The sequence below is a fragment of the Hylobates moloch genome, unplaced genomic scaffold, assembly GCF_009828535.3.
Source record: "Hylobates moloch isolate HMO894 unplaced genomic scaffold, HMol_V3 SCAFFOLD_13, whole genome shotgun sequence".
Classification (NCBI taxonomy): Eukaryota; Metazoa; Chordata; class Mammalia; order Primates; family Hylobatidae; genus Hylobates; species Hylobates moloch.
In genome coordinates this window covers 34,204,838-34,232,424 of record NW_026652288.1, presented here as the reverse complement: position 1 = coordinate 34,232,424, position 27,587 = coordinate 34,204,838, and the positions used below count along the sequence as shown (strand labels likewise).

Here is a 27,587-nt window from a genome sequence, read left to right as displayed (position 1 = left end):
TTTGTAGAAATGGGGACTTGGTCTGTTGCTCAGGCTGGTCTTGAACTGCTGGGTTCAAGTGATCCTCCCGCCTTGGCCTCCCAAAGTGGTAGGATTACAGGTGTGAGCCACCATGCTCAGTCAATTTCCTCTTTAATGAATGAGAGGTATTTCAGAGCCCACTCATCCCTGCCCAAGGCTGCCCTCGCCTCCTGAAATTTCTGTCTCTCCCTGTGTCTGTCTTTGTCTTTTTTCTATCTCTCTGTTTCGTCCTTTTTGTCTCTGTCCCTCTTTATCTCTCTCAATGCCTATCTGTGTCTCTCTCCAACTCTATCACTTCCTCTCTCTGTACCTCCATCTCTGTATCTGTTTGTCTCTCTCTTCATGTCTTTTTATCTCTGCTTCTCCCTTTTCTCTGTGTCTCCCCATGGCTCTCTTTCTCTTTCTGTGTCGTTGTTTCTGTTTCTGATTCTTTCTCTCTGTCTCTCCCTCAAGTGACACACACACACACACCTGTAAGGTTCTGCTGACGTGTAAAGGGAAGGGAAATGCAGGGATCAGGACCTGGACATTCTCCAGAAACACGGCAGGGATGTCGGCTCCTTCCTCCTCGTGACTCACCTGGGCCTCACCCGGCTCTTGCCTGCCTGCGGGATCATGGGTGAGGCCCATGGGTTTCGGGGGCTTCCCCAGCCTGTGGATAGGAGAATTTCAGGCAGAGACAGAGAGGGTGAGAGAGGAGGAGGCGAAGAGAGGGAGAGACAGAGAGAGAGAGAGAGAGCTGGGGATAGAGATGGAGGTGGGGAAACGAGGGAGAGGGAGAGAGAAGAAGAGACCCACAGACAGACTGGCTCAGGGGAAATCTGAGATGGGGGTGTGGGGGGAGAGAGAGAGAGACAGAAAACAGCAACTGAAGAACAAGGACAGGGAGAAAGAAAAGTGGGCAAGCAGGGAGAGAGAGAAGATAAGAGACTGACAGAGGAGTTAGAGAAAACAACACACAGTTGCCTTCAGAGAACACAAAATAGACACAGAGATACAGGGACACTGTGTGTGTGCGTGTGTGCATGTGTGTGTGAGTGTACATGCATGCGTGTGCGCACATGTGTTTGTGTGCATGTGTGCATGTGCGTGTGTGTGCATATGTGCATGTGTATGTGCATGTGTGTGAGTGTGCCTGCATGTGTGTGTGTGTGTGTGTGTGTGCACCTGTTTGGGGCTCCCTCATCCTCTTGCCACGTGCCATGATGAAGTGACTGCCCTCTGGCCTGGCCACCGGGAAGGTCCTTCTCTGGTTGGGGGGGGGGGGGGGGGGATGGGGGGGGTGGCTGGGCTGATGGTAGGGAAAGGGCCATCGCCCATAACCTGCCCTTTCTGGGACGCCTAAGAGGCCACACTGATGTGGCTTTCAGATCCTGGCCTGGCCACCTCTTAGATGCAGGGGACCTCTCCACTCAGGGTCTCCCTAGGGAGTGGAAGAGGTGGTAAACCCTTGAGTCCAATAACCCTCTTCCCCTGTTTGCCAGGCAGAGAAACTGAGGTCCAAAGGGAAGACTTTTTTTGAGATAAGGCCTGGCTTTATCGTCCATGCTGGAGTGCAGTGGTGAGATCTCAGCTCACTGCAACCTCTGCCTCCTGGGCTCAAGCCATCCTCCCACCTCAGCTGCCCAAGCAGGTGGGATGACAGGCGTGCACTACCACGCCTGGCTAATTTTTGTATTTTTTGTAGAGACAACATTTCACCATGTTCTCCAGGCTGGTCTTGAACTCCTGAGCTCAAGCGATCTGCCCACCTCGACCTCCCAAAGTGCTGGGATTACAGGCATGAGCCACGGCGCCCGGCCTGAAACAGGAGACTTTAAATGAGTTTCTCCCCCTCTCAAGTTGATTGTGTCTGTGTTACAGTGGGTACTGTTCTGAGAGTATTATCTATATTATTGGTGAATCTGTAAATATGCTATTTCGTACACACACACAGAAACTGAGGATTACAGAGGTGTGGTGGGCTGAAAGATGGTCCCCCAAAATATCCAGGTCCTAAGCCCTGGAGCCTATGGGTGTTACCTTATAGGAAAAAAGGGTCTTTGCAGATATGATTAAGTTAAGGAACTTAATCAGGAACATTTTCCTAATTATCCAGATGGGCCCTAAGTGTAATCAGAAGTGCCCCTAGAGGAAGGAGGGACAGGGACATTTGACTGTAGACAGAAGAGAAGTCAGTCATGGGAGAGAAGCAGAGGAAAACAGGGTGGGAGACAGAAGGTATTTGCTGCGGGCTTTGATGATGGAGAAATGGCCAAGAACCAAGAAACGTAAGAAATGCAGCTCCTGCTGGAAAACGACAAGGAAATCACTCACTCCGAACGTCTCTTGACCAGGGCACTGCTCTGCTGACACCTTGATTTTGATTACATGAGACACATTTTGTACTTCTGACCTCCAGTCTGTAAGAGAATAAATTTCTGTTGTTTTAAGCCACTAGATCTAAGCTAATTTGTTACAGCAAAATAGGACACCAATACAAGAGGCTAACTCACTTGCCTAAATTGAGCTGATATTTTTTATTTTTTGAGACAGGGTCTTGCTCTGTTGCCTAGGCTGGAGTGCAATGGCAGGATCATAGCTGATTGTGGCCTCCAGTTCCTGGCCTCAAGTGATCCTCCTGCCTCAGCCTCCTGAGTAACTGGAACTACAGGCCCATGTGACCAAGCCTGGCTGATTTTAGAGAGCTTTTTTGTTTGTTTGTTTGTTTGTTTGTTTGAGGTAGATTTGGCTCTGTTGCCCAGGCTGGAGTACTGTGGTGCGATCTCAGCTCACTGCAACCTCCACATCCCAGGTTCAAGCAATTCTCCTGCCTCAGCCTCCTGAGAAGCTGGGATTACAGATGCCTGTCATCATGCTCAGCTAATTTTTGTATTTTAGTAGAGACGGGGTTTCACTGTGTTGGCCAGGCTGGTCTTGAACTCTTGTCCTCAGTTGATCCACTCACTTTGGCCTCCCGAAGTGCTGGGGTTACAGGCGTGAACCATCATGCCTGGCTGCCTGGCTGATTTAATTTTTTTTTTTAATAGAGATGGGGGTCTCACTATGTTACCCAGGCTGGTCTTGAACTCGTGGCCTCCATCAATCCTCCAGTGTTGGCCTCCCAAAGTGTTGGAATTAATGGGCTTGAACTACCACATCTGGCTTCTAAACTGACTTGTTAGGCCAGGTGTGGTGCCTCATGCTTGTAATCCCAGAACTTTGGAAAGCTGAGGCGGAGGGATCACTTGAGGTCAGGATTTCAAGATCAGCCTGGCTGACATGGTGAAACCCCATCTCTACTTAAAAAAAATATATAAATTAACCTGGTATGGTGGCAGTTGCCTGTAATCCCAGCTACTCGGGAGGCTGAGGCATGAGAATCACTTGAACCCAGGAGGTGGAGGTTGTAGTAAGCCGAGAATGTGCCACTGCACTCCAGCCTAGATAACAGAGCGATAATCTGTCTCAAAAATAAATAAATAAATAAATAAATAAATAAATAAAATAAGATTAAACTGACTTGCTAAGTGTAGTGTCAGGATTTGAACCCCTGCAGTCTGGCTCTACTTCCTACACTTACACCCACCATGCTGAGGGGTGCTGCCCTGGAGTGGGGCAGGCAAAGACTAGGAGCTATTAATAGAAGTTTCATCCTGTTCTCTCCCAGCTCCCGCCTCTTTCCATCTCGTCCTTCAGCAGCCTTCTTTGCTATGCCTCTCTCTGGCTTCATGGTATTAGGGGTGACTTGGAGAGAAGAGGGGACCAGAGGAATAATATTCACTGAGTTTGTGTAAAGAAAAAAGCGTTCCTTGCCTCTAGCACCTTGCAGCTCTTTTATTCAACCGCCTAGATGCAATAGCAGAAATAATCTTTGCAATTCAAGGCCTAATATTCTGAATATATAAGGAGCTCCTGTTATGGGTTGAATTGCTTCCCCTCCACACCAAAAAAGCATAGGTTGAAGTCCTAACCCCCAGTACTCAGAATGTGACCTTATTTGGAAATAGGGCTGTTGCAGATATAATTAGTTAAGTTGCAGTCATACTGAAGTAGGTTGGGCCCCAAATCACTATGACTGGTGTCCTTACAAGAATGTGGCCCTAGGCCGGGCGCGGTGGCTCACGCCTATAATCCCAGCACTTGGGGAGGCTGAGGTGGGCGCATCACCTGAGGTCAGGAGTTTGAGACCAGCCTGGCCAATATAATGAAACCCCATCTCTACTAAAAATACAAAAATTAGCCAGGCGTGGTGGTGTGCGCCTGTAGTCCCAGCTACTTGCGAGGCTGAGGCAGGAGAATTGCCAGAACCCATGAGGTGGAGGCTGCAGTGAGCCGAGATTGCACCACTGCACTCCAGCCTGGGCAATAGAGTGAGACTCTGCCTCAAAAAAAAAAAAAAAAAAAAGGTGGCACTGTGACGACAGACAGACACAGGAATAATGCCATTGAAAGACAAAGGAACAGACAGGAGCTAGGCAGCTGTAAGCCAAGGACTGCCAAAAATTGCCAGAAAGCCACTGCTGCTGGGAAGAGCCAGGAAGGATTCCTCTATGGGTTTATGGCCCTGCTGGCACCTTGATCTTGGACTTCTGGACTCCGGACCGTAAGACAATACATTTGTTGTTCTGACCCACCCAGTCTGTAGTACTTTGTTACAGCAGCCATAGGAGGCTAACAGAGCTTCTATGAATGAATTGGGTGGAGCACAGTGGCTCACACCTGTAATCCCAGCACTTTGGGAGGCTAAGATGGGTGGATTGCCTGAGCTCAGGAGTTCGAGACCAGCCTAGGCAACACCGTGAAACCCTGTCTCTACTAAAATACAAAAAATTAGCTGGGCATGGTGGCGTGCACCTGTAGTCCCAGCTACTTGGGAGGCTGAAGCAAGAGAATTGCTTGAACCTGGGAGGCAGAGGTTGCAGTGAGCCGAGATTGCACCACTGCACTCCAGCCTGGGGGACAGGGTGAGACTCGTCTCAAAAATAATAATAATAATAATAATAATAGTAATAATAAATAGAGGGCAGGAAAAGAAGCACAAATGACCCCTATAAAAATGACACTAACCAGTCACAGTGGCTCACTCCTGTAATCCCAGCACTTTGGGAGGCTGAGGCACGAGGATCGCTTGAGCCCAGGAGTTCCAGACCAGCCTAGGCAACAAAGGGAGACCTTGTCTCTATAAAATAAAAAAAGGTTAGCCAGGCATGGTAGGACATGCCTATCTTCCCAGCTACTCAGGAGGTTAAGGCAGGAGGATCTCTTGAGCCCAAGAGTTCAAGACTGCAATGCGCTATGATTGTGCCACTGCACTCCAGCATGGGTGACAGAATGAGACTATGCTCTAAAAAAAAATTAGTCAATAAGAGAGACCCCAGAGATCTGTTTTGTGCCTTCTAACAGATGAGGATGCAGCAAGAAAATGCCTTCCATGACCCAGAGAGCGGGATCTTGCCAGACACCAAATCTACTGGTGCCTTGACCTTGGACTTCCCAGCCTCCAGCACTGTGAGAAATAAATGTCTATTGTTTACAGGCATTCAGTTTGACAGATGGTCTTATTTATATGTCTAGACTCTCAACCGTGATGTTTGGGGTGCTGGCAGCCTCTCTCCTCCAGATTTCTCACCCTGCAAGAGGTAAGCCTGGGCTCCTTCATCCAGTGTCAAAGGGTTCTCAGCAGCAAGAAAGTGAGAACAGCAGTGGCAAGTTCTTTTGGCTTAAATTTTTAAACTAATTATTAATTTTCTTTATTTTTTGGTTTTTTTTTTTTGAGACAGGGTCTCTCTCTGTCCCCCAGGCTGGAGTGTAGTGATGAGATGTCGGCTCACTGCAACCTCCATCCCCTGGGCTCAAGCAATTCTCCCACCTCAGCCTCCCGAATAGCTGCAACTACAGGTGCACACCACCATGCCTGGCTATTTCTTTGTATTTTCAGTAGAGATGGGGTCTTGCTATATTGCCCAGACTGATCTTGACCTCCTGAGCTCAAGAAATTCACCCGCCTTGGCCTCCCGAAGTGCTGGGATTACAGGGGTGAGCCACTGCACCCAGCCTAATTATTAATTATTATTATTATTATTATCATTATTATTTTGAGACACAGTCTGGCTCTGTGGCCCAGGCTGGAGTGCAGTGGTGCGATCTTGGCTCACTACAACCTCCACTTCCTGGGTTCAAGCGATTCTCCTGCCTCAGCCTCCCAAGTAACTGTGATTATAGGCACCTGCCATCATGACCAGATAATTTTTGTATTTGTAGTAGAGGTGAGGTTTCACCATGTTGGCCAGGCTGGTCTCGAACTCCTGGCCTTAAAAAATCCACTCACTTCGGCCTCCAAAATGTTGGGATTACAGGCGTGAGCTGCTGCACCCGGCCTAATTATTCTTTTTTAGAGACGGGGTCTTATTGTGTTGCCTACGCTGGTCTTGATCTCCGGGGCTCAAGTGATCCTCCTACCGCAGCCTCCCAAAGCACTGGGATTACAGAGGTGAGCCATCACACCCCGCCAAAGCTGCAAGTTCTTGAGGCCAGGAGCTCAAGGCCCAGGCTCAGAACTCATGGGGCATCAATATGTCTCATTCTATTGGCCAAACCAAGTTACAAGACCAGCTCAGATTTGAGAGGAGGAGGATTGACGCTATCTTTTGATGGAAGGAGCTGCATACAACTCGTGGCCACTTGTATTCAACTACACACCTTTTCACCTCTCAGGCTGGCAAAAATAAAACAGTTTGATAATGCATGGAGTTGATGAGGCTGTGGGAAAACAGACACTCCCCATTGTTTCTCCTGGGGGTGTAAACTGGTACAGCCCTACAAGAGGTAATTTTGCAATTGCTCTCAAAATCACAAGTGTGGCAAAACCTTCGTCATTTTGCAAAACCACTCACCACGCCCAGGAACTTGGTGCATGCGTGAAATGATATGGTCATAAGGCTCTTCATTGCAGCATAGTTTGTAACGTCAAATGGGAAAATACTAATGCTACAAGAGGTGCATTCATCCAGCAGAAAAAGAAAGAGGAAACTCATCATGCAATTCACGTTACATTATTGCCAAGTTCAAAAATCTGGGGGCAGAACAGTGCATAGAATACCCCCACTGTGCACTAAAGGAGAGGGGCCTGCCCTGCCCAATATGACAAAACCCTGTCTCTACTGAAAATACAAAAATTAGCCAGGCATGGTGGCGGGCGCCTGTAATCCCAGCTACTCGGGAGGCTGAGGCAGGAGAATCGCTTGAACCCAGGAGGCGGAGGTTGCAGTGAGCTGAGATCGCGCCACTGCACTCCAGCCTGGGCGACAGAGCGAGAGTCTGTCTCAAAAAAAAAAAAAAAAAAAAGGAAAAGAAAAAAAGAAAAAGAAAAGAAAAGAAAAAGGAGAAGGGCATATGTCTATATTTGCTTGTAGAGTATATGCATTAAATAACTTGTCTGGGCTGGGTGTGGTGGCTCATGCCTGTCATTCTAACACTTTGGGAGGCCAAGGTGGCAGGATTGCTTGAGCCCATGAGTTTGAGACCAGCTTAGGCAACACAGGAAGACTCTATCCCTACAAAAAATAAAAAAATAAAAAATAAAAATAGCCGGGTGTGGTGGTCGTGCTTGTAGTCCCAGCTACTCAGGAGGCTGAGGTGGGAGGATCACTTGAGCATAGGAAGTTGAGGCTGCAGTGAGCCGAGATTGTGCCACTGCACTCCAGCCTGGGTGACAGAGCTAAACTCTGTCTCAAAATAAAAAATAAAAAACAAAACAATTCGTCTGATGCCCCCTTGCCACCACATTTCAAGGGAAGTGCAGGGAAATGTCCCTTCCCTGCGTGCCTGCTCTTCATTCTTCAGTCCACAAGCCTCATGTTTGTGCAGCTCCTGGACTGTCACCCAGCCCGAGTTATCACTGACGATAACATCTAGAGAGACTGGCTTCCTCTAGTCACGAAGTGCCAGGCGCTGCTCCCTCTTCCCCAAACCCCAGACTTGGCTGGGGGACTCTCTGTCCCGTCTTCTCACCTCTCCTGCACCAAAGGGTTCTTGGTTTACCTGGGAAGGATGTGAGTCAAGTCCCCAGACTTCTCCCTGCCCCAGCACCCCATCGAGAAAAGCCACCTCCCATCCCCAGGCTGCTATCTTTCCTCCTTAGGGTTGGCACCTTCCAGAGTCACCTCCTTGATTGTACACACTGATTGAGGGGCCCCACCTGGGATTCTGGGAAGCCTGGCAGGCCCGTGGGTGACCGTGAACTCATCCTTTCTCTTGCTTGAGATCTCTCCTCTGAGCCAAGAGGGGAGGTCAACCTCAACTTGTCCCCTTAGCAGCCTTATTTATGTTGCTAAATAACGATGATGATGACAATGACAAAGACACAGCAGTTACTGCCCACTGTTCTAAGTGCTCTACATAAATCAACTCAATCCTCACAGCAGCCCTTCGATGGAAGTCCTCCTAGTTACCCTGTTTTACAAATGAGGAAACTGAGGCCCAGTAGGTAAAATGTCTTGCCCAAGGCCACTTAAATTGGAAGTGGCAGAACTGGAATTTGAACTCCGATTGTCTGGTTCCAAAGCATTCATCACCCCTCTGGACGGGTGTGCAGTTTCCTTAAAGCTCACTGCTACAAATACCTCCAATCCTAACAGAGCCACCATTAGCATTAGTAAGGAGGCAGGCCGGGTGCCATGGCTCAAGCCTGTAATCCCAGCACTTTGGGAGGCTGAGGCGGGTGGATCACTTGAGGTCAGGAGTTCGAGACCACCACCAACATGGTGAAACCCTGTCTCTACTAAAAAAATACAAAAAATTAGGTGGGCATGGTGGCAGACACCTGTAGTCCTAGCTACTTGGGAGGCTGAGGCAGGAGAATCACTTGAACCTGGGAGGTGGAGGTTTCAGTGAGCTGAGATCGTGCCACTGCACTCCACCATGGGCATCAGAGCCATCTCAGAAAAAAAAAAGGAGGGCACTTACAGTAATCCAGGCCTTGGGCTACACCCATTTAGCAGATGAGCACACTGAGGCCTGAAATAGGGGAAGGAACATCCCCAGAGTTACACCTAATAGGAGGAGCAGGTGAGGTGTCAAAGCCCATGAAGGGTGGACTTGCCAGGCACCAGGCTGGAAGGCCCCTCATGGGGTGGTTGAAATTGATCTTATTCCCATTGAACAAGCATAAAAATCAAGGTGGCCCAGGGAGGCGCAGGAGGAGAATGACACGGGTCTCGTCCAGAAAGGGCAGATCAATTTCCCTCTTGGTACAGCCCTGTGCTCTAGCCAGAGACATTTGGGTTCAAATCCTGGTTGTGCCAATTTTCTTATTATGTGCCCCTGGACAAGGCCTTGACTGCTCTGAGCCCTGGTTCCCTTCTTTGTAAAAGAGGGAACCCCAGGGCTGATTCCAGTTGTACTGGCTGTTAAAATATTGAGGTATGTCCAGATTTGGTTGATAAAATTCCCCTGCCTGGAGGCCTTGAGTGCCCTGATGGCATCTCTGGGTCCTCCCAGACATCCTCATATTCTAGAGAGACGAAGGAAAGACCAGGTCCCTGGAGGCCACCAGGATGCTACTCTAGCAATTGGGCAGGATTGTTACTACCAATACCCTGGCCTATATTGACAGGTGGTCCAATATTTTGAGTATCCTCCCTGGGTGGGGTTAATGATAATGGCTGGTAGGACTACTGTAAGGATTTAGTGAGCTAATGTCTGTAATGAGTGATGAGGCAACCCATTATTATTTTATATTATTATTATTATTTCTTTTTTAGAGCAGAGTCTCACCGTCACCAAAGCTGGAGTGCAGTGGCGACATCATAGCTCACTGCAACCTTGAATTCCTGGGCTCTGGCGATTCTCCCACCTCAGCCTCCCTGGTAGCTGGGACTGCAGGTGTGCATCACCACGCCTGGCTAATTTTTATTTTTATTTTCATTTTTATTTTTGAGACAGAGTCCCACTCTGTTGCCCAGGCTGGAGTGCAGTGGCGCAATCTTGGCTCACTGCAACCTCCGCCTCCCAGGTTAAAGTGATCCTTGTGCCTCAGCCTCCTGAGTAGCTGGGATTATAGGCATGTGCCACCACACCAGGCTAATTTTTTTTTTTTTTTTTTTGAGACGGAGTCTCACTCTGTCACCAGGCTGGAGTGCAGTGGTGCGATCCCGGCTCACTGAAACCTCTGCCTCCTGGGTTCCAGCAATTCTATTCTCCTGCCTCAGCCTCCCGAGTAGCTGGGACTACAGGCACGCACCACCACGCCCAGCTAATTTTTTGTATTTTTAGTAGAGACAGGGTTTCACCATGTTGGCCAGGATGGTCTCGATCTCTTGACCTTCTGATCTGCCTGCCTTGGCCTCCCAATGTGCTGGGATTACAGTTGTGAGCCACTGCCCCAGGCCCTAATTGGCTTTTGCCATCCAGTGTTGGGCCTGGCCTTCTCCCGCAAGTATGCAAAACAAGTTGGTAAAGATCAGAGAAGCTGGATGGGTAAGTCTGAACTGTGAAGTTAGATTTATTAGCAAAATGATGGGGCTCTTCAGTAACCTCAGGAAATGCCTTGGATATAGCACGGAGTTCAGCTTTAGTTCCAGAGACATAAGAAATCTGAGGCCCTCAGTGTCATTAGACAGCCTGGTCTTAAGGGGATAAGTTTCTATAGGTTGAGGTTGTGAAGCAGAAGGGGAAGGGGTGTTAGTCGGGAAAGACATCAGAAAAGAAAGAGTAGGGTTAAGAACCAGTAGATGGGGCCTGAGAGAGAAAGATTTGGGGCTTCAAATGCCTTTTTTTTTTTTTTTTGGAGACAGAGTCTCACTGTGTTGCCCAGGCTGGAGTGCAGTGGTGTGATGTCGGCTCACTGCAACCTCCGCCTCCCAGGTTCAAGTGATTCTCCTGCCTCAGCCTCCCGAGTAGCTGGGATTACAGGCATGCGCCACCATGCCCGGCTAATTTTTTTTTTTTTTTTTAGTAGAGACAGGGTCTCTCCATATTGGCCAGGCTGGTCTCGAACTCCTGGCCTCAAGTGATCTGCCCACCTTGGCCTCCCGAAGTGCTAAGATTCCAGGTATGAGCCACTGCGCCTGGCCCACCTGTCTAATTTTTAAATTTTTTTAAGACGCTGGGTCTCACTATGTTGTTCAGGCTGGTCTTTAACTCCTGGGCTCAAGCCATCCTCCCACCTTGGCCTCACAAAGTGCTGGGATTACAGGTATGAGCCTCTGCGCTTGGCCACAACCTATTAATAGTACTAATAATAATAACAACACGTCCCCCTGTCCTTCTCTGGCCTGAGTAGTCCCAGGCTTTCCCCACATGCCTCTCAGGACTTAGTTTCCCCATCTCGATGTTCTCTCAGTCCCCTCTCTTGCTGGGTGTCCCAGTGGCCAGGATGGTGGGTGGGGCTGCTATCTTCCCGGCCTATTTGCTCTCCCTCTTCCGGGGCTGCTACCCTGGCCAAGGCCCTTGAATAAAAGGCAAGGGCACCTGTGTCTTGCTTCCTTCTCTCCAGCCTGGATCATGCTCTGGCTCCTCTCTGCCCTGTTCCTCCTGGGAGCACTGGCCGCCCCAGCAGGTGAGCGTGTCATGGTCCATCAGAAAGGGAGAGGGTCAGCTCAAGGTCACATGAGGTGGTGGGAGTCTGGCTTCAGAGTCTGGGCCCCAGGTCCTTCCAACTGGGCTCATTGTCTAGCAGAGGCAGAAGAACAGGGCAGCTAAGAACCTAGTTCTGGAACCAGGCTGCCTGGGTTCAAATCCTGACTCTGCCACTTCTTAGCTGTGTGACTCCAGACAAACCACATAACCTCTCTGTGCCTCATTTTTTCCATGTGTGAAGTGGTGACAATGCCCCTGCCTCAGGGGGTTGTTGAGGCATTGGTTGAATCCACACATTTGAGGAGCTCAGAACAGTGCCAGCCTGGCAGTGGCTCTGTTTGAGGGTAAGCTCTGCTGGATGATCCAGGAGCAGTTACTGTTACTCTTTTACCTCGCCTGCCTGTCTCCCCTTTGGCTCTAATTCTGCCACCTTAGCTTGAGTTGGGAATTAAGTGGTTTGGATCCTAGCCAGGACCTCACTGTACGATCTTGAATTGAAACCCTAAACCCAGCAGCTCCCACTTAGAGATTCTGTGATTCCCATCTCCAAACCTTTGCCTGCATTGTTTCATCGACTTGGAATGCCATTCGCACTCCTCACAACAAAGAAGGTTGCTGATCTCCCAATGGCCCTCCCACCACAGCCCTTTGTCCTATTCATTTTTTTTTTCTTTTTTTTTTTTTGAGACAGGATCTCACTCTGTTGCCCAGGCTGGAGTGCAGTGGTGCAATCTTAGCTCACTGCAGCCTGAACTTTTGGGCTCAAGTCATCCTCAGCTTCCTAAGTAGCTGAGATTACAGGCATGAGCCACCATGCCTGATTAGTCTTATTCTTGAATCGTGTGTGTGTGTGTCTGTGTGTGTGTGTGTGTGTGTGTTTGTGTTCTTTGTCCTCAAACTGCAGAGTCTGATCGCTGTTCTCTTCCTTGCAGGAAGCTCCAAGACAGGTCCCGCCTGCTCTTTGCTGCGAAACTGCACTGAAATAACTCATCCTTCTGCCCAGGACTCCTGCTTGTTTAGCCGGATGCAGCTGGGTGGGGGACCGGGCTGGGTGCTGGACAGGGGCTGGGCAGAGAGAATGGACAAAGGCAGTGGTTGGAAGGGGGGCATGGATGAGCCATCCTGGGACTGGCGATTGCCAGCCCTGCCTCATAGCTCAGCCTTGTGCTGCTGGGGTAAAGGGCAGAGGCAGCTGAACAGCAGAAGAGGCCCTGGATTGGCCACGGGGATTGCTATAGAGCGGGCAGACGTCCTGGAGGGCTTGGAAAGCAGGGGCCCTAATCTCCCTTCCTTGAACTCTATCCCTAGAAAATGGGACTCTCATTGAGAAGGGGTCATGTGTGGCCCCTGGAGAATGTCAAGAAGGTGTCTATGCCCTGACCTACAGCCCCCATGCAAGCCTCTGGGTCAGCACAGCCTGTTGTGAAAACAACTGCGCCGCCTTCCCCAGTAAGGTTTGTTGGGGGGACCTCGGGCTCACACACCAGGGTAGGGTGTCATGGGGACCCGGCCTCAATTTCCTGCCTCACAGCTTTTTGTCTGGCTGACTGGGGCAAGAAGGAGACTCTCAGTTTTCTCATCTGGAAAATGGGTGTGATGTAGATTTTAAAGGGTGTTCATCCCCTAGGCTGGCATGTGGTAGACACTCCTTTTGTTGCCATGCTTATTGAATATTGGGAGGCTAAAGAGAACTCCAAGCTCTTTTCTGTCTGTTTCTCTCTCTCTCTCTCTCTTTTTGAGACAGAGTCTCACTCTGTTGCCCAGGCTGGAGTACAATGGCGCAATCTTGGCCTACTGCAACCTCCACCTCCCGGGTTCAAACGATTCTCGTGGCTCAGCCTCACGAGTAGCTGGGATTACAGGTGTACACAGCCATGTCCAGCTAATTTTTGTATTTTTCGTAGAGTTGGGGTTTTGCCATGTTGGCCAGTCTGGTCTCAAACTCCTGACCTTCAGTGACCTGCCCGCCTGGGCCTCTCAGAGTGCTGGGATTACAGGCGTGAATCACTGTGCCCAGCTTCTTTTTCTGTCTTTAACAGAGGGGCTCCTCTTGAAGGCTAGTCAAACAGAACAAGAAACCTCACAAGTGGTGACAGGCCCAGGTCTAGGGCGAGCCCAGCCAGGAGCCCAGGATGCAAAAATTTTTATTTTTTATTTTTATTTTTTTTGACAGAGTCTCACTCTGTCACCCAGGCTGGAGTGCAGTGGTGCGATCTTGGGTCGCTACAACCTCTGCCTCCTGGGTTCAAGCAATTGTCCTCCCTCAGCCACCTGAGTAGCTGGGATTACAAGCGCATGCTACCACACCAGGCTGATTTTTCTGTATTTTTAGCAGATATGGGGTTTCCCCATGCTGGCCAGGCTGGTCTCAAACTCCTGGCCTCAAGCAATCCACCCACTTTGGCCTCCCAAAGTTCTGGGATTACAAGTGTGAGTCCTCATGCCCAGCCCCAGGGTGCAAAATTTAAGGAGATGCTCACTCTGAGGGGATAGCCCTCTACTTGCACAACCCTGAAAAGCCGTGCCTCCTTAAATTTTGGGCCCCTGGTTTCACCCTAGATCTGGCCCTGGGTGGTGACAAAGATCACTTTTGTTGCTTGGTTATTTCTTCTAAGAAGGAATTTGTACTTGGCAGATGTGGCCATGTGGAGAGGTAGCCATCCTTTCAAACAAGTGGGATTTCCCTCCTCCTATTTGTGTCTAATTTCCCTCCTAAATTGTGTCTCTCAGCAAAATAAAACCCCCAGGTTCAAGTTAAGAGGTGGGCATGCTATTCAGTATATAAATTGCCAGATATGATTATAACTGCATTAATTTTTTTTTTTAGACAGTCATGCTCTGTCGCCCAGGCTGGAGTGCAGTGGTACAATCTTGGCTCACTGCAACCTTCACCTCCTGGGCTTGAGCAATCCTCCCACCTCAGCCTCCTGAGTAGCTGCAGCTACAGACAGGTGCCACCATGCCTGGCTAATTTTTTTTGCATTTTGTAGAGATGGAGTTTTGCCATGTTGCCCAGGCTGGTCTGGAACTCCTGGGCTCAAGCCTTCCACCTGCCTCGGCCTCCCAAAGTGCTGGGATTATAGGCGTAAGCCATTGTGCCCAGCCTCAGGTCTCAAACGCTCCTTGCAGCCCCTGAAAACTTATTCTGGGGCCAGGCACAGAATCACTTTGGAGGGAAATGATCTGGATTGTGGGAATAGAGGCAGTGAGAGAGGGAGGGTAGGAGAACAGAGGCCTGGTGAGGAAGGATGGCTGTAGGGGTGTTCCTCAGCCCCCACACCACCCTGACTTTATCCACTCCCACCAGAGGAAGGGCCCAAGGCCAAGCCCAACACTGTGAAATGTCACTACTGTTCCGGGAATAAGTCGGCTCCATGGGCACATACTGATGTGCCCGGAAACTGAGCTCCATGCACGTGCATGCACACTGGTTGTCTTCCATCCAGTTCATCTTCCTCTGTCCCCAGGTCCTCTTGCAACTGTGACCCACACCAAAGCTGAGACCACTGTCTGCTTCACCTGCTGAGACCTCCACAGCTGTCGCCCCCTTCCATGCCCAGAGGATAACTACTGCCTTCAGATGGCAGGCATCACAGGTGAGTGCCCATGGGGACAGAAATGGGGCTTGGGGTACAGCAAGACCTATCCTCACTCTCCCACTTTGCTGCCTAGCTCCAGCCATTGTAGCCTTTTCCTGGACATGCAGGGCAGAGGCTAGGGTGCAGTGGAAGGTGTGAGTTTAAAATCTGCTGCCATAGTTGTTTAAGTTACTGCTGAATAACAAATTGGCCAGAACTTAGTGGCTTAACCAGTCATAAAAAGACAAATACTGTATGATTTCACTGAGTTATCTAGAGTAGTCAAAATCATTGAAACAGAAGATAGGATGGTGGTTGCCAGAGGTTGGGGGAGGGGGGAATGGGAGTTGTTCGATGGGTACAGAGTTTCAGTTGTGCAAAATGAGTTCTAGAGAGCTGTTACACTCAACAATGTGAATATAGTTAACATTACTGAATTGCGCACTTAAAAATTGTTAAGAAGGCTAGCTGGGCGCAGTGGTTCATGCCTTTAATCCCAGCATTTTGGGAGGCCAAGGCCAGCGGATCATCTGAGGTCAGGAGTTCAAGGCCAGCCTGGCCAACATGGTGAAACCCTGTCTCTACTAAAAATACACAAATTAGCCGGGCCTGCTGGTATGCGCCTGTAGTCCCAGCTACTTGGGAGGCTGAGGCAGGAGAATTGCTTGAACCCGGGAGGCAGAGGTTGCGGTGAGCCAAGATCACACCACATCACTCTAGCCTGGGCGACAGAGTGAGACTGCGTCTCAAAAAAAAAAAAAAAAATTGTTAAGAAAGCCACACGTGATGGGTTATGCCTGTAATCCCAGCACTTTGGGAGGCCAAGGCAGGAGAATCACTTGAGGCCAGAAGTTCAAGACCAGCCTGGGCAACATAGTGAGACCAACCCCCATCTCTATTTTTTTTAAAAAAAGTTGAGGGTATATTTTATACTGTGTGATTTAAAAAAAAATCACGATGAAAAAAAAACCTTGTATTAGACAAGTATTTGTTATTTCTCACAATTCTGCAGCTGACTGAGCTCAGCTGGGCAGTTTTTCTGCTCTAAGTGGTAAAGGCTGAGGTCACTTACGTGATTGCATTCAGCTGGGAGCTTGACTGCAACTGGAATGTTCAAGACAGCTGGGGAGAACCTCGCTCCTCTGAGCTCTCACTAGTCAGTTTCCTAGCTTGAGCTTCCTTATAGTACGGTGGCTGGCTTCTGAGAAGGAAGAAGTGGGAACAACCAGGCCTTCTAAGGGATAGACCCAGAACTGTCACAGTGTCACTTCTGCCACAGTCTACTGGTCAGAGCAAATCCCAAGACAGGCTCAGATTTAAGGGGTGACGTAACAGATTCCACCTCTTGATGAGAGAGTGGCAAGATTATGTTGCACAAGAGCGTGCAGGATGGGAGATACAGTTGTGGCCATCTTGGTATCTACTACAACACTCTGGGCAGGCAGCCCCACTTAAGGCTCCTGTCACTCTCTCCCCATAGAAGGAAAAAGTGGACTCTTCTGTAAACGGGAAGAGGAGTTGAACTTGAAACCGGCTCTTTGCTAACTTTTTACAGCATAAAGAGACATAGTAAAGATAGTGGTCCAGGTTCCAGTTCTGGACATTTCTGGGATCTTAGAGAAGTTTCTTACTAAGTCCATGAGGTGCTCATAGACAGGGTGGGGAGACCTCACAGATACAGAGCCACCCTATTAATTGGAACCCTAAGGAGAGAAGACAGGGGATCATGGAAGGCTTTCTGAACTATGTGATTTTTAACTGTTGTTGTTTTAAGACAAGGTCTCACTCTGTCACCCAGGGTGGAGTGCAGTGGTGCAACCTTGGATCACTGCAGCCTCGACCTCCTGGGCTCAAGCGACCCTCCCAAGTAGGTGGGACTGCACCACTATGCCCGGCTAATTTTATTTTTTGTAGAGACGGGGGTCCCACTATGTTGGCCAGGCTGGTCTTGAACTCCTGGGCTCAAGTGATCCTCCTGTCTCAAAGTGCTGGGATTATAGGCATGAACAATTGCCCCAAGCCTGAACTTAATGTGTCTTGATGAACAATGACCAGCTTTGGATGTATTATGGGGAGATCTCAGGCAGTGAATGCCATCAGGGAAATACTCAGAGAGATTTGGGGAGTTCGGTTGGGTGATGGGTTGTGATTGTCTTACCTCACTAGCCTGGCCTCCATCTCTCTCCAGGCTTTGGGGAAGGTAATCCTGTCTCCTGGAGAAACGGTTTCTGCGTGACCTCCAAGGACTGCAAATTTGGCAACTCCATCTATGCCCTGACCTATGGTGTTGGCTTTGGCTTCTGGGTCAACACCACTTGTTGCCAAGGCAACTGCCAGGCGCCAACCCCTCTTGGTACACTGTCACCAGAAAGCAGTCAGATGGGTGGCCAAGGAGGTGGTGGGTGACTCTGGAGGCAGAGATGAGGAAGGAATGCAGGAAGGAACATCACTCAACCCGGACCAGGCTGCCCTCAGGCACCCTGCTCCCAGCTTGGGAGGGAATCTCATCAAGGTCATGACAATATTAAGTTCGTGACAATGTGGTAGAGCCTAGGAGTGCACTAGGGGCCCCCGGGAGGTCCTGAGATTCCTTCTGACTGACCTTCATCCTCTTCTACACAGCAGCTCATCTGGCCTCACACACCCTGAGTGAGATTTGTGTCCTACATGTCCTGGGAGCTACTTGGAGCCCTGCAATTCCTCCTTCTACATGCAGTGTCCCAGTGGGGAAACTGAGTGTGTCCAGCTGGACCTGACGTCTGAAGAAGGTAATGGGGATAGCACGTGTGTGTGTGTGTGTGTGTGTGTGAAGAAGGTAATGGGGACAGCGTGTGTGTGTGCACATGTGTGTGTGCACGAGTGAGCCTGAGCACGTTAGATTTGGATACTGGTGTGCTTGAGTTTGGAGTCTCCCCTCCGCCCTTTACTCTGTGTAGCTCGAGGCAAGTGACTTTATCTCTTTGAGCCTTCTGGTAATTGGGGATGGTAGACACACATCTTGAAAGGCATTGTGAGGACAAAGTGAACTCATGAGGGAGGTGACAGAGTAAAGGGCATAAGAACAGGACTCTAGGGCCAGGCTGCCTGGGTTCAAATCCTGGATCCACCACCTATGAGCTGGGTGACCTTGACCAGGTGACTTTGCCTCTCTGTGCCTCAATTTCTCCATCTGTAAAAGGGGATAACTTGGTATGCAACAAGTTCTTTAAAAAACAGGGGAGGGCCAGACGTGGTGGCTCACACCTGTAATCCCAGCACTCTGGGAGGCCAAGGTGGGTGGATCATGAGGTCAGGAGATCGAGACCATCCTGGCTAACATGGTGAAACCCCATCTCTACTAAAAATACAAAAAATTGGCCAGGCGTGGTGGCAGGTGCCTGTAGCCCCAGCTACTCAGGAGGCTGAGGCAGGAGAATGGTGTGAACCCGGGAGGCGGAGCTTGCAGTGAGCCGAGATCGCGCCACTGCACTCCAGCCTGGGCGACAAAGCGAGATCCCGTCTCAGAAAAAAAAAAAAAAAAATTAAAATAAAAAAACTGAAAAAAATAAAAGATCTTTGGACTCAGACCTGGGTTTGTGGTGTGGATTCACAATTTATCTGCAGCGTAGTCTTGGACAAGTTTCATAACCTCGTCTCAAAAAACAAAAACAAACAAACAAAAAGAAACAAGAACAAAACAGGAATAACAACAGTCGGTAAGTCCTAAGACTGTTGTGAGAATTGAATAAGATAATCCACTAAACTATATCAGTGCTTTCTGAAAGAAATGTAATGTAAGACACGTGTGTAATTTAAAATTTTCTGGGCCAGGTGTGGTGGCTCACACCTGTAATCCCAGCACTCTAGGAGGCCAGGATCGCTTGAGCCTGGAAGTTTGAGACCAGCCTGGGCAACAGAAGCAGACCCTATCTCTACAAAAAATTTTCAAAATAATTAGCTGGGCCTGGTGGTACAGCCTGTAGTCGCAGCTACCCAGGAGGCGGGGGTGGGAGGATCACCCAGGAGGTCGAGGCTGCAGTGAGCTGTGATTGTGCCACTGCACTCCAGCCTGGGTGACAGAGCGAGACCCTGTCTCATTTAAAAAAAAAAAAAAATTTAAAAAGGAAACAAACACTGCACACAAGTGAATACACACCTGTAACATACATGTAAGGTAGAAAGAGTGACAACGAGAGACACAGCCGTGACCAGCTCCCAGCTCAAGGAAAAGAACATTGCTGATGAGCTTTCACGAAGGACATGGACTCGAGGGGCTCTCGGGCCCTGTGCGTGTGCAAGGCGCGCGCGTGTGCGCTTGGGTGCGCCCGGGGGGTGGCCTTCTGCCTGCGCGTGCCCTCACGTCCCCTCCTTGCACCCTGTCTCGGTCTCCGCAGGCGGCCGGAACGTGAGCGTACGCGGCCGCCGCTCCCGAGACCTGTGCAGCGCCCTGGACTGGACCCACGGGCTCTCGATGCTCCCAAGACACTGCCGCTGGGGCGCCGCGCGCGGCCTCCGCCTCTCCCTCCCGGTTCTGGCGGTAGTCCTGGCGACCGCGACGCTGTCCTAAGGAATCCCGCCTGGACCACCCTGCCGCCCGGGAGGCCCCCTCCACCTGCTTGTTCGGCCCTGGCTAGATGGTGCCCTGGCTCCCCTCTGCTGGGGCAATGCGGGGACCTGGAAGCTTCCGGTGAGAAACTCAGGAAGCAGGAGTGAGCTTCCTCCCTCAGACTAGCGCTTCCCAAAGCCAGACCTTCTGCTCCAGACTCAGGGCTTACTCAAGGCTAAGTCCTCTTACCTCACACCAGGGCCCCAAAGGCCATGCCTCCATCAGCCGAGGCTGTGTCTTCCCCCCTCAGACTAAGGCCACACACCTGCTGCTGAGATCAGGCGTCTGCTCAACTAAGTGGGGCGGGGAGGGGGGGCGCTGTACCTCCCCGCTCAGATTAGCACCTTCCCCAAGGCCAAACCTCCTCTCTCAGAAGAGGGCTGTTCTTCTTCCTTAGGTTAGAGACACCCCAAGAGGCCAAGGTGGGTGGATCATGAGGTCAGGAGATCAAGACCATCCTAACACAATGAAACCCCATCTCTACTAAAAATACAAAAAAAAAATATATTAGCCAGGCGTGGTGGTGAGCACCTGTAGTCCCAGCTACCTGGGAGGCTGAAGCAGGAGAATGGCGTGAACCCAGGAGGAGGAGCTCGCAGTGAGCCAAGATCGTGCCACTGCACTCCAGCCTGGGCGACAAAGTGAGACTCTGTCTCAGAAAAAAAAAAAATTAAAATTAAAAAATTGAAAAAAATAAAAGATCTTTGGACTCAAACAGACCTGGGTTTGTGGTGTGGATTCACAATCTATCTGCAGTGTAGTCTTGGACAAGTTTCATAACCTCTCTGAGCTGCGTGTTCCCATATTGTAAGGTGTTATTGTAAGGTACATTAAGCACAAGGCTTGGCCCACCCTAAGCATTCAACCAATTGAAATAGTCATGTCTTCGGGTTGTTAATCATGAAGACTGTGCTATTATTTATCCACATTGTATAGAGAAGGAAACTGAGGCTGAAGGAGGCTAAGAGACTGCTAGTATGTAGAACAATGGGACTGAACACACATCTGTCTGAGTCTAGAAGATAAAATTCCCCCCCCTTAAACATTAAGAAAACGTCCAAATATACACAAAAGTTGAGAAAATAGTATAATACCTATGATAGACTGATACCCCAATCTATGATGGGACCAAAATGTGACTGAGGCCAGAGCCCATGGCAGGTGCTCAGGAAATGTTTGCAGGCAGAAACGGTCATTAAATGACCCTTCAGGTATCAATCTCCCAGTGTCCAAAATTATCCACATTTTGCCAAATTATCTCTCTCTTCCTTCCCCTCTTCTCTGCCTCCTCCTTTCCTACACCTTCCCCTCTTCCTCCCTCCTCTCCTCTCTCTTTTGCTTGTTTTTTTTTTGAGAGGGGGTCTCACTCTGTTGCCCAGGCTGTAGTACAGTAGCATGATCTTGGCTCACTGCAACCTCCACCAACCAGGTTCCAGCGATTCTCCTGCCTCAGCCTCCCGAGTAGCTGGGATTACAGGCATGCATTACCGTGCCCAGCTAATTTTTGTATTTTTAGTAGAGACGGGGTTTCACCATGTTGGCCAGGCTGGTCTCAAATTCCTGACCTCAAGTGGCCTGCCCGCCTTGGCCTCCCGAAGTGCTGGGATTACAACGTGAGCCACTGCTCCTGGCCTTTCTTTTGCTTTTATCCTCCCTCCTTTGCTCTTTCTTTTTCCCTTCTTCCTTTCTTCCTTCTTTCCTCCCCTTTCTCTTTCTCCCTCCTCTCCTCCCTTCTTTCTTCCTTTCTCCCTTCTTTCCTTCCTGTATTCCCTCCCTCTTCCCTTCTTTCCTTTTTGTGCTGAGACATTTAAAGCAAATCCCAGATATCATATTTCACCCATAAATACTTCCGTGTGCATCAGAGCCCATGCTTTCGACTCTTGTAGGATGGACACATCCTTTCTGGGAGGGAGGATGGAATAAAATAAAGCATACTGAGAGCTTAGCATTACCCACACCCATCCCTGCCTGTTTGCAGAAGGCCTAGAAACATCCTAATCCTTCAGGGGAGATCTCCCTCCACCCATGGATCTGTGACATTCTTCTAAATCCTTCATAGAAAGCTCATATCAAAAGTGACTAGTTCACCTGTCTCTACAAAAAAATTAAAAATTAGCCTGGGTGTGGGGTCACGCACCAGTGGTCCCAGCTACTCAGGAGGCTGAGGTGGGAGGATCACTTGAGCCTGGGAGGTTGAGGCTGCCGTGAGCTGCGATTGTGCCACTGCACTCCAGCCTGGGCGACAGAGGGAGACCCTGTCTCAAAAAGAAAAAAAAAAAGTGACTAGTTCAGTATGCATACAAGAGACATAGCCGCAGAGTTCAGCATAGTGGTTCAGAGGATGTACTCAGGTTCCAGTCTGTCTGGGTTCGAAAGCCAACACTTTGCCAGTTACTAGTTTTTTTTGTTGTTTTGTTTTTTTTAACCTTTGGAAACAGAGTCTCACTCTGTCACTCAGGCTGGAGTGAAGTGGCGCCAACTGAGCTCACTGCAGCCTCTGCCTCCCAGGTTCAAGCGATTATCCTCCCTCAGCCTCCCCAATAGCTGAGATTACAGGCGCACCACCATGCCCAGCTAATTTTTGTATATTTAGTAGAGATGGAGTTTTGCCATGTTGTCCAGGCTGGTCTCCAACTCCTGAGCTCTGGCAATCTGCCTGCCCCGGCCTCCCAAAATGCTGGGATTACCACCATTTTGTGAGCCAGTGAGCCCAGTCACTAGTTCAGTTACTTGTGGCCTCAGGTGAGTACCTCGACCTCAGTTTTCCCATTTGTGAAATGGGACAATAATGGTTCGTACTCATAGAGTGGACACAGAGGTTGAAAGAGTCCACACATACACAGAACTCAGAACAACGCCTGGAATTCAGAGTTCAATGCAGGTAAACGGTGGCCCTTACTGTCATTATTGGGGAGGGGAGTGCTCTTTGGGTCATGGGTCCCGTTTCTGTCTGTTACCCAACATGGCCTCCCGTTGTGAAGGTTGCCTACCCCAAGGTATGAGTGTGAAGGAACCTGGGGGTGGTGAGGAAGGAAGGCAACATCTCTGCCAGACTGGAGTCTAGGGGGGGATGGGTCCCAGATATGACCCGTCCTGGCTGAGTCCAGAGTCCATGGCAGGTGGTCAGGAAACGTTTGTGGAAAACAGTCATTTAATGGTCCTGGAATCTGCAGGGGTAAAAGGGACTTTGGGGATGGGGTGGGGCTAACCTGGGTGAAGAATTTGATGTTATTATACATTGCTAATTTTCCAGAGGGGCATACATGTAGGCATATTATTCAAGTTTTTAAATTTTACTATAGATTATTTAAAATAAACAAAAACAAATAAAGAATAAGTGGAGTCTCTTGGCACTCAGTTGAAAGACAAAAAACATCAAAACATTTGAACTACATACCCAGTGGCCATAGCTGTCCCTGGCCACAGCTCCTTTCCTCACTCCTCACCTGAGATCACCTCTATCCTGAACATGGTATTTCTAATTTTGTCACCTACAGGCATGCTTTTGATTTTTTTTTTTTTTTCAGACAAGGTCTCACTCTGTTGCCCAGGCTGGAGGGCAATGGTGGTATCAATAGCTCACTGCAGCCTCAACCTCCTGGGCTCAAGTGATCCTCCTGCTTCAGCTTCCTGAGTAGCTGGGACCACAGACATGTGCCACCATGCCCAGCTCTTTTTTCCTTCCTTCCTTCTTCCTTTCCTTTCCTTCTCCTTTCCCTCCTTTTCCCTCCTTTTCCCTCCCCTTTCCTTCCTTCTTTTCTCTCTCTCTGTCTCCCTTCCTCCCTCCATCCCTCCCTCCCTTCCTTCTTCCTTTTCTTTTGAGACGGAGTCTCGCTCTGTTACCCAGGCTGGAGTGCGGTGGCACGATCTCGGCTCACTGCAACCTCTGCCTCCCAGGTTCAAGTGATTCTTTCAGCCTCCCAAGTAGCTGGGACTACAGGTGCATGCCACTGCATCTGGCTAATAATTTTTTTGTATTTTTAGAGATGGGGTTTCACCACGTTGGTCAGGCTGGTCTCAAACTCCTGACCTCAGGTGATCCACCCGCCTCGGCCTTCCAAAGTGCGGGATTACAGGCGTGAGCCACCGTGCCCGGTTCCTTCTTTTCTTCCTTCCTTCCTTTCTCTTTCTGGTCTCCCTATGTTGCCCAGGCTGTTCTCAAACTCCTGAGCTCAAGCAATTTTCCTGCCTCGAACTCCCAAGGTGCTGGGATTACAATTATCAGGGTGAGCCACTATGTCCAGCCAATTTTAATTTTTTAAGGGAAGTTTTCTCTTCTTTTCTGCTTGGCTCTCTCCTCACCTTTCTCTTCTGTCCCCCATAGACTCCTTCATAGGAGTGCTCATAGCTTACTGCAGCTTTGATCTCCCGGGCTCAAGTGATTCTTCCACCTCAGCCTCCCACGTAGCTGGGACCACAGGCATGCACCTCCATGCCGAGCTATATGTATATGTTTTGTAGAGATGGGATCTCACTATGTTGCCCAGGCTGGTCTCGAACTCCTAGGCTCAAGCGATCTGCCCACCCTGGCCTCCCAAAGTGCTGGGATGACAGGCAAGAGCCACTATGCCTGGCCAACTCTCTGCATCTTGCTTTTCTCAACCCTCCGAGTCGTTTGATTCACCCTTTCTAATGGCTGTGTGGTGTGGTTTCCACGGCCTACGGCATGGATGTACCAACATTTATTCAGCAGTCGTCGTCTTATTGAGGAGAATTCACGCTGTTTTCTCTTTTGTCCCTCCCACTATGAGAGACGCAGCAGTAAACATTCTACTGAGAAGACAGTTATCATCTGTTACGTGTCTCCATGTCCTGAATGATTTCTAATGAATTTTAAAAGCTTGGGGCCAGGTGCAGTGGCTCACGCCTGTAATTCTAGCACTTTGGGAGGCTGAGATGGGTGGATCATGAGGTCAGGAGTTCGAGACTAGCCTGAGCAACATGGTGAAACCCTGTTTCTATTAAAAATACAAAAATTAACCGGGTGTGGTGGTGCATGCCTATAATCCCAGCTACTCAGGAGGCTGAGGTAGGAGAATCGCTAGAATCCAAGGAGGTGGAGGTTGCAGTGAACCGAGATTGCACCACTGCACTCCAGCCTGGGCAACAGAGCAAGACTCTGTCTCAAAAAAAAAAAAAAAAAAAGCTTAGATGCCATATCCCTTTCATGCATTTTTTAAAAAATTCAAAAATGTGTAATTAAATGAAATTGAAAGTTACAGTTAAAAATTAGAAGTAAGAGGCCAGGTGCGGTGGGTCACACCTGTAATCCCAGCACTTTGGGAGGCCAAGGCGGGAGGATCATTTGAAGTTGGGGGTTCGAGACCAACCTGGCCGACATGGTGAAACCCTGTCTTTACTGAAAAATAGAAAAATTAGCCAGGTGTGGTGGTACTCACCTGTAATCCTAGCTACTTGGGAGGCTGAGGCAGAATCGCTTGAATCTGGGAGGCATAGGTTGCAGTAAGCTGAAATCACGTCACTACACTCCAGCCTGGGCGACAGAGCGAGACTCTGTCTCAAGAAAAAAAAAAAAAGAAGTAAGAAACAGTGAAGTGGCCCTCACCTCCCCGGGTGTGCCCCACTCCCCAGGTGCCATTTCCACCCAGGTGGGGCCCCCTAGACATCCCTTCTCCCCTGCAGACTCCAGGGAGTGGTCAATGAAATTCCTTCAGTCATGAAAAGGTCCATCGGATAGACCTTTAGGAGCAGGGGTGCTCAAATGAAGGAAATGTGTGCATTTAATTCATTAATAAGTGTTGTCAGATTTGCCTCAAGTGTTTCATCTGGCGCCCTCCTGCATGGAGAACACCTGTTTCTCTCCATCAGGCCGAATTCAACTTCCCAGCCGTCCCTTCTGCCTCCTCCCACCCTCTCTCTCTGAACCTTCCAAGGCCACAACTTTGGGTTCTGACCAGTGTTGCGCTGAGCCACGTGGGGCCTGATACAAAAGGCACTATTTACCCATGCCCCTCTGTCATGGTTTCATTTTTTTGTTTTTGTTTTGCTTTTTTGAGACAAGGTCTGGCTCTCTTGCCCAAGCTGGAGTGCAGTGGCTTGATCTCAGCTAAATGCAACCTCCGCCTCCTGGGCTCAAGCCATCCTCCTACCACAGCCTCCAAAGTAGCTGGGGCTATAGGCGCCTGCCACCAAGCTCAGCCAATTTTTGTAGAGACCGGGTTTTGTCAAGTTGCCCAGGCTGGTCTTGAACTCCTGGGCTGAAGCAATCCGCCCACCTCGGCCTCCCAGAGTGCTGAGATTACAGGTGTAAGCCACTGCACCTGACCCTCATGTATTTTTTTTTTGTTTTTTTTGAGACAGAGTCTCTTTCTGTCACCCAGGCTGGAGTGTAGTGGCGTGATCTCGGCTCACTGCAACCTCCGCCCCTCGAGTCCAAGCAATTCTCCTGCCTCAGCCTCCCAAGCAGCTGGAACTACAAGCGCCTGCCACCATGCCCAGCTAATTTTTGTATTTTTAGTACAGACAGGGTTTTGCCATGTTGGCCAGGCTGGTTTCAAACTCCTGACCTCAGGTGATGTGCCCGCCTTAGCCTCTCAAAGTGCTGGGATTACAGGTGTGAGCCACCGTACCTGGCCCTTCATGTTTTTTTAATGGCTAATTTTTTTCCAGAACATTAAAGTAGTCAAAATAATATTGAAAAATTCTTGAATGGGTATATTAAAACTCACACTATTTCGAGTTAAAATATTTTAATTATAACAATATAAAATGTATTATAATTTTATTTCAGCTTAAGTTAATTAAAAATTATTGAACATCATCACTTGGTTAAGAGAAATTGTCAAGCGTGGAGATTTTCTCAATTGAAAATGAAATAAGCCAAGATGTAGATTTTGAAAACATTATTGATGAGTTATTTTTCCATCAAAGCTGGAGTGTATATTTAGGGCTTGGTGTGGCATTGGTCTTTATTTAGAATTTTGATATTTTGTTCATGAAAATATCATAGGGCCGGGCACGGTGGCTCACGCCAGTTAATCCCAACATTTTGTGAGGCCAAAGAGGGCAGATCACTTGAGGTCAGGAGTTTGAGACCAGCCTGGACAACATGGTGAAACCTCGTCTCCACTAAAAATACAAAAATTAGCTGAGCATGGTGGCAGGCGCCTGTAATTTCAGCTACTCAAGTGGCTGAGGCACGAGAATCGCTTGAACCCGGGAGGCGGAGGTTGCAGTGAGCCCAGATCACACTCCAACCTGGGCGACAGAGGAAGACTGTCTAAAAAAACAAAAGAACAAACCATGGATTTTTTTGGCATTAATTTTGATTAGTTAAAATATTGCATTAAAAATTGCATTAAAATATAATTTATCTCAATGACTGAATTTTTGGCACTCCCTTAGATTTTGCACCCAAGGCTAGTTCCTCACTGTCCCTAGTTCTGACCAAATTGAGTCACTGAACGCAGAAGAGTCCCACCTCACTCCTGGCTTGTTTCTGGAAATCCTGTGGGTTGGCTGGGCTCAGCTGTATGGTTCTTCTGCCCCCATGTGGTGTTGGCTGGGGTTACACCTGTGCCTGCATTCAGCTGGAGCTCATCTGTGGCTGAAATGTCCTGGATGGCTTCAAGCTCATCTCCATGTGGCTGCAGTCTCTACATGAGGTCTCTCCAGCAGGGTAGCAGGACCTTGTCGCATAGTAGTTCCGGAGAAAGAAGGAGAAAACAGGAGCTGCCACCTGTTAAGGACTGGGCTTGGGAGTCCTGGAGTGTCACTTCTTGTGACAAAGAAAGTCACAAGACTGGTCCAAATTTAAGGGAAGGGGAAAGAGACTCTGCTTCTTGCTGGAAAGAGTGGCACATGCCCACAGGGAAGGGAAAATT

General features: G+C 49.2%; 1 long non-coding RNA gene across 1 annotated transcript; it reads right to left on the bottom strand.

Annotated features, from left to right (window-relative positions):
* Positions 1–210: 210 nt before the first annotated feature.
* On the bottom strand, positions 211–27,387 carry LOC131381050 (uncharacterized). Its single transcript, XR_009209470.1, has 5 exons — positions 27,185–27,387; positions 25,143–25,257; positions 17,317–17,566; positions 2,338–2,423; positions 211–673 (listed from the first exon to the last, which is right to left on the bottom strand). It is a non-coding gene; the product is annotated as an uncharacterized LOC131381050 (long non-coding RNA).
* Between the last annotated feature and the right edge of the window lie 200 nt (positions 27,388–27,587).